Source organism: Sycon ciliatum, chromosome 12 (assembly GCF_964019385.1).
Source record: "Sycon ciliatum chromosome 12, ocSycCili1.1, whole genome shotgun sequence".
Lineage (NCBI taxonomy): Eukaryota > Metazoa > Porifera > Calcarea > Leucosolenida > Sycettidae > Sycon > Sycon ciliatum.
In genome coordinates, this window is record NC_088654.1 from 28,193,873 (window position 1) to 28,204,130 (window position 10,258).

A 10,258-nucleotide genomic window follows, 5' to 3' on the forward strand; every position below is an offset into this window, starting at 1 on the left:
AACTGTCCAAAGTCCGCCTTGCAGAGGGGGTGGATGTGATGGTTGAGAGCGGGAGACGGTTCATACTCGGTACGCCCCTGAGGTCAATCCCCAGCACGCTAGTTGTACCAGAAATGAAAACAAGATTGCGCCTCCGGCACGAGGGACAAGAATCGACATGCTGGGAGTGTCACCAGCCGGGTCACAAATCCCGTAGCTGCCCACGCCGCCAGACATCCCGTGAGACCACTGTGATACAAAAAGAACTGACCAAAACATCAACAGCACCTGTTGAGGATAACAATGGTACGTCAACAGTTGAACCTATTGAGGATAACAACGCTGCGGTAGACTTGAACTCCAGTGAGCTCAAGCCCAGGGCTGGTCAGACAACCCCCGCCGTGCGTGGCAAGTCCAGGGCTGAGCACACTCCTACAGATGATACGGCACAAGAAGATGACGACAGTGATGGCTTCACACCAGCCCGTAGGCCGAAAAAGAAGAGTCAACAAACGGCCGACCAGAGACCAGGTAACCAAGCTGCAAATTGTGAGCTCCTGGTTGATGCCTTGAGTAGTGTTCTGCACCGGACAGGATCACATTACGAGGTTCTATATGATCTAGCCGACAACATTATTCAGGGAGCCAGGCAGGGAGCCGCTAACGCCCGCAGGCACAGCCAGGCGGCTAACGACACCTGCAGTCGCTAACAAGCCCCAACCTCGGACGTACGTACACCATTGCTACATAATGTATCCTCATTCAACAAAAATAATAGTCATGTATATTACATTGAAAATGATAGGAAATTTCACACACATTAGTTCTTCCTTTTCTCTACATCACTAAATCCCCTAGCATCATCTTTCATACCAATGAGCAACCGAAATCTGCGATCATGTACCAACCACGACACATCCCACTTGTCCTTAGGGTTCATGAACGTATGCAGTCTCCGCTTCAAGGTCCATGCTCTAACCGCACTGATCCCCAAGTACGACATCCTGTGTATAGCCGAAACATGGCTAAACAGCGCGATCTCTGACGGAGAAGTACAAATCCCAGGTTATAACCTTACCAGATGTGACCGCGAAAACAGGACTGGAGGTGGTGTATGTATCTACTACAAATCATCACTTCCCATCACGCCACAGCCAAATCTCCGCCTAGACGGCGTGGAAGCCGTCTGGATACTGCTGCGATCGAAGTCCCAGAAGCACCTGTTCGGATGTGTATATCGTCCCCCGCAGGAGCCTGTCGCGTACTGGACTCTCCTGGACTCTGCCTTCCATAGAGCGTCTCTGGTGACAACATCAATGACCGTTGTAGGAAACTTCAATGTGGACATGTTCCGAGGCCAGAGAATGGCGCAACGTCATCACCTTGAAGATGTCGCATCTGCTTACAGCCTCACAAACCACGTGCTGTCCCCGACAAGGATTACACCTCTCTGTCCCCAAGGTAGCACCATAGATTTAGTCCTTTCTACAGAGAACTCAGTGTCAACGTGCACGGTTGTTCCGTCCACCATAAGTGACCACTTTACCGTCCGTGCTACTATGACCTTTACTGTACAGACGAAGAAGTGCGTGCGTGCTCCACCAACACGTAAGCTGCACAAAATCGATATTCCGCTATTTCGCGAGGACCTTAAATATTGCTTTGCGCAAGACTTCCCCTCTGATGCCGATGTCGACACTTACTGGGAGCTCTGGCACGATCGGTTTATGACTGTGTTGGACACACATGCCCCGCTTGTACAAGGGGCAATGAAATCTGCAGAACCTGTGCCTTGGTCAAACCGCGACATTTATCAGCTGGACAAGAAGAAGAAAAGGTATCATCACCTTTGGATGGCCGACAAAGGAAATGTTCAACTCCACCAGCAGTACGGGAAGGTTCGAACTCAGGCAACGAACATGTATCGCCGTTGTAGGAATGAGTACTTCGCACGTCAATGCCAAGAACATTCCAGAAACCCCCGCCAGATTTGGAAAGTCATCAATACCGTCACCGGACGCGGGAAGCAGAAAACCGAACCAACCTGCAACATCGAAGAGGTAGCCAACGTGTTTCATGACATTGTGACGGATCCAAAGCGCCCATCATGCCTAGCCTCTCCCGTCGGCCCACTTCCATCGGATAGCCTGCACACGTTCCAGCCAGCCTCTTGTTCCGTAATCTACCGTCTACTAAGTCAAGTCAACCCTGCGAAAGCAACGGGCAGCGACGGTGTCCCAGGATTCCTCCTGAAGTCCTGTGCCGAGGTCCTCACACCATCTGTCACCACACTCTTCAACCTGTCACTGAAATCTGGTGCAGTGCCTGCTGGTTTCAAGTTGGCGGCTGTAAGCCCGCTGTTCAAGTCTGGGGATCCGTCTCAGCCGACAAACTATAGGCCAGTGTCGCTACTTCCGATTTTGTCAAAGTTGCTGGAAAAGCTGGTCCAGCGGCAGCTTGTACGGCACCTCGACCACACCGACGCTATCCCGGAAACTCAGTTTGCATTTCGCCGGCAGCACTCGACGGGTGATGCACTAGCCTTACTGGTTGATCAGCTGCAAATGGCTCGCGACAAGAAGGACTCCTCTGGAGTGTGCTTCCTTGACATGTCGAAGGCCTTCGACAAAGTGCGGCATGCAATTATGATCCAGGACTGCTTTGAAATTGGAGTTGGCGGTACGGTGATGAAATGGCTCGTTAGCTACCTTACAAACCGGACACAACAAGTCCGCATCGGTAGCGAACTGAGCAACATCACAGTATGCACTAGTGGAGTACCCCAGGGATCTGTATTGGGGCCCATCTTGTTCAATATATACACCCGAGCGGTAGCTGCAGTAGCTCACCCGACCCCTAGCATACAATTTGCTGACGATATTGCACTGTACCAAAGTGGTTCCAACACGGCAACTATTTCACTGGGACTCTCGTCATCCGTCACTGCGCTGGCCGACTGGCTCGAAAACCGCGGCCTGATATTGAATGAACGCAAAAGTCAAGTTCTGTCCATCTGTGGGAGGGATGCGCAAACCAGTATCGCTGTAAATTGCCATCAGACCCGCTTACCTGCTTGTACTGCGGCCAAGTACTTGGGTTTAACCATCACCGAGCAACTGACCTGGGACCATCATATCCACGATGTTACAGCGAAGGTGAACAGGAAAGTCGGAGCATTGTGGCGAGCCCGGCGATCCCTTTCCCAGAAGGCCAGGGTCCAATACCTTAATCCGTTGTGATGCCCGACCTATTATATGGAAGTGTGGCATATAGCACGTCCCTCTCAGCTTTCGCTCTAGGGAAACTCCAACGTCTTCAGAACCGTGCCATCCGCGCTGTGTTCAGCCTACCACCCACATCTTCGGTAAGCCACCAAAGGGAGAGCATATCCCTCCGGAAAATCGAGGAGACACAACACCACCGACTCCTCGATCTCATCTGGCGCGGCCTGAACGGCCAATGTAGTACAGCGCTTTCAAAGCAGCTGAAGCCCGCAACCACGGCCCCAACTCGACATCAAGCCAACGCCGGGCTCATTCTCCCGCTGGCCAGGACGAATACAGGCACTCGCCGACCGTTCTTCCGTGGACCTGCGCTGTGGAACACTCTGCCAGCCAGTGTACGTTCCTGCAAAGCAGTAGCCGATTTCGCAGCAGCCGTGTACCCGTACACTCTCAGGCCATAAACGTTTTTAAAAGAAGAGAAACAGTGACATGCCCCCCCCCCCCCCACACACACACGGACAGTATGTATAGGCATATAACGAACGGTCTTTTCCTGTTAGCTCTGTTTGTCCAATACATGAGATAAAACGTCGTTCTTGTTGTTTTTCCTTCTCCATGTAGCTGCTTCCAGCATGGTAAACGACAGTACCATGGCCTTTTCAGATTTTCATTGTACCTATTTGTAGTACCTCCCGTGATCAGTATTTTCCACTTGAAATAACATCCACCCCAATGCCTCATTCTTAGCATTCTTTTATTCGCTTCCATGAAATTGGGCTTATTGCCCGTTTGGTATTGCGAATTCAAATAAAAAACAACAACAACAACAACAACAACGACATAAAAGCGTCAAAAATGAGTTTGGACGCTTCTTGCAGCTTCATTATATTGTAATGAATAAATATGTTGTGGACTAACAGGCACATCTCAAATTGCAAAAACTGTTTTTTACAGTTTAGTAAAAATTCTGTATTCACTCAACGTTTCAGTCTATGACCATCATCAGGAACGAGGAAATGACGGCTGGGGCCTGTTATAGTCCCTCAATTACTCTTGGGGGTTATGTACTCTTGATTATATCCATACACATTCGCAACACTATCCAACCGGTCTCTGGGCTACACCAACCACTAAAACGGAAAAAAGCTAAAGTCATCCAAATGTTCGGGCAATCTTCAGGACGACCGTTCGGAGAGTGTTCAAGGGTCATGGCCAGTTAATGAGCGCAGGGATGTGACACAAGGTAGCAATGGCTCCAATATACCTTGAAGAGAGAGCCGCCTCGATATCTTCTCATGGCTGGGATTCGAGGAAGCCTGGTCCGCAGGTGACCGCGTTGCGTCGCTTGTGTCCGTAGGCTACGAAGAAAGAGAACAACAAAAGTCCAGCCAGATGATGGCATGGCACACTACACTACAGAATGATGCACACAGGACACGCAGGGCAAAGCAGCTGATACCATTGTACATTCTTCATTTCGTTTTCCCATCCTTCACGCCACCCCCTCGGTCAGAATCGAACTTAGGCTGTGTTTACATGAGAAATTTCAACCCGGAACTCGACCCGGGTTGAAAGTCTGTACGATAGACAAAAGAGGTGAGCGTTTACATGAAGACAGTTGACCAGGGTCAAATACTGATATGCCGCCAAAAGTCCACTTCTACAGTCCTGTATGGTCACGTGAATCCGTTCGCGCGAAATTTGCATCTGCAGTGCTGTTCAAACCTGGCGCGAGATACGCACAGAAGTACGTTTGTACGATTTTCTTGACCCGGATTGATTTCAACCCACCCCTTGGGGGGAGGGTTGATTTCCCCAAGGGGAGGGTTGAAATCAACCCGGGGCGAAATTTCAACCCGGGTCAAGCGCAATGCGTCATGTAAACGCGCCATTCATTTTGTGTACATGGCGGGTTGAAATCTGACCCGGGTTGAAACGCTTCATGTAAACACAGCCTTATTGCTCTGGGGAATAGGTAAATACACACGGAGCAGCGTATGGCATACAAACATGTACAGACAGACTAATAATATAATTTTCATATTATAACCCCCGACGACACCGACCTGTTTAGCTTCATGGCATCTTTCCTTCCCGAACTGACACTCTTGCCGCCCGAGCACGCAGAAGGGGACTCCATGGAAATCAATAGGGACACACATTCGGTGATGCTGCCAGACATGTCGAAGGTCCTTGGCCGCGAGGATATCGATGGCACTGGAAGACAATGAACACAAGGTGACCACATATACAGTCCGCATACTGCTATTTTCGGTTGCGCTCACCTTCCCCTCCTTATGTTATTTCTATAACAATTTCGGTAAGTGTAATTCCGACACACGCGGGAAGTAGTTTTACACTTGCGGTCAATTTCCGGACCACATTGACAACTGCACAACTTGACATCGTAAGGACATTCAGCAGACTACACGTTATAGCTCACCTTCCAAGGAAGCCCTTCATCGTACTCCTGACCACAAAGTTTTCCCGTGGCAATTGCTCCTATAAAAATGCTTCCAGCTCCTCCCTGGAGGCAAAGATTTTGCTGTCGGAGCATGGCGTGCAGCCCACTTCTTCCTCCACTTCCATCGCCTACTGTCCTTCTCTTACTACAATCAACAGTACATAATGTACTCTTGCACAATTATTGTAAACAAACAAACACTAGTGGCTAAACTCTGTGACAGGCGAAAATGAGAATGCACGCAGCCAAGACTAGGCCATCATCTCCTTCATCCATCATCCTGGGGACTTTCAAAATTTAATAATAATAACAATTACCCAATGCTGTAGACAGCAAGCAAGCTGACTGTGCGTTTGTAATCTCAACAGCCCTCCGACCTGTGCTTATAATGTTGTGACTGTACTTCCAGCACTAAACTCTGTACTAATAGGAACGTGCAGCACCTGCAGGTCACAATGCCATCAGTGCTAGTTTTAGTGTATTCTGTGGTTTGGATGATTACAAGTTAGTTGCGTCTCTAGTACACATTGCATAATCATAATAATCAGGGTGATAATCCTAGGCTACATACTGTGGTGGGGCCATTGATGGTACGTTCACGAAGATCACCAAGCCTGACAGGTTTGGTGATCTCTTTTGCTGCTACAAACAGTTCTCTGCTGTTTTGCTCTTTGTTTGCGTAGATAGTCGCGGCCTAGTTCACGTTTGTGGATGTAGGTGCACCAGGCTCTGTTGCAGATGCTGCTGTTTTTAATACAGTTCAACTAAGCCAAATTGCTTGCTGGAGAATGGCTCAATTATCGCACATGGACATGTGGGAATGCTGACATTCGCCCGTATGTTGTTGGAGATAGTGCCTTTGGCCGGAGTCCATGTGTAATGAAAATTTACAGTGACCCCAATCTAGCGCCAGCTCAAGCAAGTTTGAACTATGCTCCAATAAGGACACGGCGTGTAGTGGAGTGTGCTATAGGGAAGTTGAAAGAGAGGTTCCGTGTCGTTGCTGAGAGCAACAGCAAGGATCCAAAGTTAGTAAGCAAGGTCAACATGCTGTGCTGTGCAATGCACAATATCATTGAGCGCAAGGAAACGGCCTACCTTCCTCACTATCCCAACTATGCACCGCAGCCTCTAGTTGCAATGAATCCATCTGCTGCTTCTCTATTTGTGCATGGTCAATGCTCCCCACCTCGCTTACCCCGCACACAGATACACAAACACGCGGATGCACACGGCACACATACGCACATGCACACGACACAAACAGGAAATTATTCATGTAAAATGCCATGCAAAGCAGTGGCCACCGTACTTCAGGAAGTCAGTTGTGGAACAAAATAATTCAACTACAACGTGTAGACAAGCTGACGGCCAAAGCACATTATAGCAAACATGACATTTGCCCAAGGATTGCAGTTTGCAGACCACGCCATGAAAGCAGCGAATACAGAATGTAATATCATACAAAGTGACAAGCAAAGAAGTGGCCACCATACACCAGAGACTTGCAGAAAGTCACATATCCAACAGATAGAAAAGTGAACAGCAATCTGGTACAGCCCACACAAGACAAAGCTGACCTGATACTTGTCCCAGGATCGCAAGTGGCAGATCCTTTTCGATGCATAACATGCAGGCGTACGTTACACGCATGGACAAAATCTGACCGTGTCGCCAGCATACAATGTCATCACATGTATACCCCACAAGTTACACACATGCACAGTAGAAGCACAATGAAAGCAATGGAAAAGTACGATGTGGTTGCTGAAGCATCTTCGCACTTCAAATTCAGACTTCAATGTGGTCGTCACGAAATGATATACCTGCAAGATACAAGTGATGCAGGAAGAAAGCAGAAGGTCATGAGGTAGGCTATGAGACACCACAAACGGGTCACCTACATGTATGTTCAGGGCTAGTGCACTCGCACGCAGAATTATCATAATCGAGCATTTCCCAAACTGAGAAGTGCAAGGAAATCCACTTGCATGCACAGGAGCAATTTTGCCGCTGGTGTGATGCGCAATTCGAGACAATCTGCGATGCTGCGTGCTCACCTCTGATGCCGATTACTTCCTTGCTTAGACCGGCCCGGTCTGCTCTCCCTTCACTCTCTTTTAAATCCTACTTGGAGCAGTAAGGCTGTGTCACTGCTCCTACTAATCATCCAGTTAGGTTGTGGTCATTGTTGTGAAAGCAATATCATCGTCATTGTGGTAATAACATACGTTTTTGCACAGCGGCTGGCGCTAGAACGTGCAGCAAGCAGCACGCTTGTACTTCGGATTTTGCGATTTTTTCGAGGGCAATGGCTTCCTTTTTGCTTTAGCTACCTACGAAGTACGACCAAAAAATCTATGAGAAGTATTTTTGGAGCTGGAGTACGAGTGGGGTTGTCTGATAAGTGCTGGGAGAACCCTCCTTTGTGGCTGTAGAGCGCTAAAACGTGCCCTGTTGGCCGACATATCCGAATTTTTTTCTCCCGGGGGACACCCCCGTTGTACCACTCCCAACCGCCCTGTGACGCCCCTGTCATTGTAGCTTACCTGCTGTCTTTCTTGGAGATGCAGTAGCAGCTGAGGACTTGCATACAATCTCTGTTTCAACTGCAACTATTTCCACAATGTTGCCAGGTATTGGTGCGGGCGACACACGCAGATTCTACACACGCAGAAGGAAAGAAACACCATGAACATATACCTGTTACTACATGTACATGTACATGTTGCCACTGTCAAATATTCCACAGGCAGATGGTAGGGATGGAGAGGAGAGCAACATCAGCAACAGCAGAAGCAGCAGCAGCAATAGCAGCAGCAGCAGTACCACACAGCAATTCACCACACCATACCTCAGATTGTATTCCCGGAATGAGCATAAAATGTCCAGTGGCCTTGTCCTCGCGAAACCGGCTTTCATACTAGTTCAACAGAATCTACAGCGCACGTTGCACAGGAGAATTCATACTCATTCAACAGAATATACAGCATACATTGCACAGGAAAATGCTTGTACATTGCAGAGGAGAATACTGGCTTTCATACTCGTTCAACAGAATCTACGGTGTACATTTGACAAGAGAATACAAGGCATAACGATTAAGCAAATCTACGCCAATAGTTATGTATGTCCCTGAAGATAGGCTACTGTAAAACCGGAAAATTTCGGTGGAGATTTATTTTCGGTAACTTCGGTTTTACCCACACACATCACACACGACAACTTACCTCCACGGTCGACATGAGCTCCCCAGGATCCCCCAGCTCCTCGGGACACACTCTCACCATCGTCGTGGAAACGTTCAGCTCGGCCAGCAGCCGTCGCAAGCCATCAATCTCATACGAGCTGAGACAGGCCATGTCCGAGAGCAGGCAGGATGGCGGTGATGGAGGTGGCTTGCCGCCTTGTGAGCTGTTCCCATCTCCTGACGAAGCAGCAGCAGCAGCAGCTGCCGCCGTCGCTGGCGACTGGGCTGCAGTGTCATCCGTTGACAGCAGTGGGATCTCGGCGCATGCGGGCGCAGGAGAGAGCTTCGCTGCGTCCGTATCTGTCAGCGATCAGACAATCAGAATATACAAGCCCATATTTAGGCATAGGATAGCTGCCGTGAACAGCACTCAACCGGCAACACCCAACAACAAGAGTACTGTAATTTCACAAATTGTTGGTGTACTTTTTTTTCGGTACGTTCGGTGGGTCTGTTTCATACCTAAAGTTTCAATACACCGAACAGACACTAACACACGTAATCCAATAGGGAGCTGCTTCTCTGTACCTAAAAGTTCTGTTCGCCTAACCTGGCCTTTTGCCCTCATACTGAAAAATAGTGAGCACCTAGAATTTCTGAAATTAGAGTATATAACCCCCGAAGAGTGTGAAACTCCCGCACACCCTGCTGTCACCACAGAATTTCAAGTTGACGTCATTTTTATGATGCAATGTTCCACGCACCAGTGATTATTACGACATGTGTACGGCGAATCAACGCATCACACGTTTTTCTTTGCACTAATCTGTACAAGGTCTAAAGTAATGGGGCTTTGTCCACCACAGATTCCGAATACGTCTGATAAATTGTGATAATACGTGTACTGTGCAGCCTCTTCCCTTGTAAGAATAAGATCCTGTGCTTTGATACAAGAGTACATGGGGTTATGTAATCTTGCTTGACAGGATAACTACATATTTATGTTTGGATACTCCGAAGTGCAGTGATCCTGTTTTCTATTATTGTTGATGATGGTACAAACATAAATATTGCATATACACATCTTCCATATTGAGCTTTTATTAGAGAGGTTAAGATTCACGTTATTTCTGACGTGACGCGAAAGTTCAGCTCGCGTTATTCGGCTCGCACGTCTAAAAACAACGCGAATGACCCGCAGCTCACGTCGAAATCACATCGACAAAGGACATAGCAGCAGAGACAGAATACTTTCTCGTTCTCAGGAAAATAAATTCAACAGCCACGGCCACATGGAGATCGTTTCCCCACATTTTGTATTTTTAAGACATAGAGGGAATCATAGTGGTACAAAGTGAAGTGTACGGAGATGGAGAGAGAGAGATGGAGAGAGAGAGATGG

The 10,258-nt window shown here is 48.3% G+C and overlaps 1 protein-coding gene and 1 long non-coding RNA gene across 4 annotated transcripts in view; both read right to left on the reverse strand.

Moving 5' to 3' along the window:
- Positions 1 to 4,473: 4,473 nt before the first annotated feature.
- On the reverse strand, positions 4,474 to 6,901 carry LOC135828333 (uncharacterized). Its single transcript, XR_010555632.1, has 3 exons — positions 6,766 to 6,901; positions 5,270 to 5,420; positions 4,474 to 4,561 (listed from the first exon to the last, which is right to left on the reverse strand). It is a non-coding gene; the product is annotated as an uncharacterized LOC135828333 (long non-coding RNA).
- A 46-nt stretch (positions 6,902 to 6,947) lies between these two features.
- LOC135828332 (lysine-specific demethylase 2B-like) overlaps positions 6,948 to 10,258 on the reverse strand; it is a 7,374-nt gene continuing 4,063 nt past the window's right edge. For 2 of the 3 annotated variants that reach the window (XR_010555630.1, XM_065340780.1), the window contains 4 exons: positions 8,898 to 9,217; positions 8,522 to 8,605; positions 8,217 to 8,331; positions 6,948 to 7,493 (listed from right to left, as the gene is read on the reverse strand). The gene's annotated coding sequence lies outside the window, so the exon portion shown is untranslated. Of the gene's footprint in view, positions 7,494 to 8,216; positions 8,332 to 8,521; positions 8,606 to 8,716; positions 8,729 to 8,897; positions 9,218 to 10,258 lie in introns of those variants that run through there. The other variant, XR_010555631.1, reaches the window with a different exon arrangement.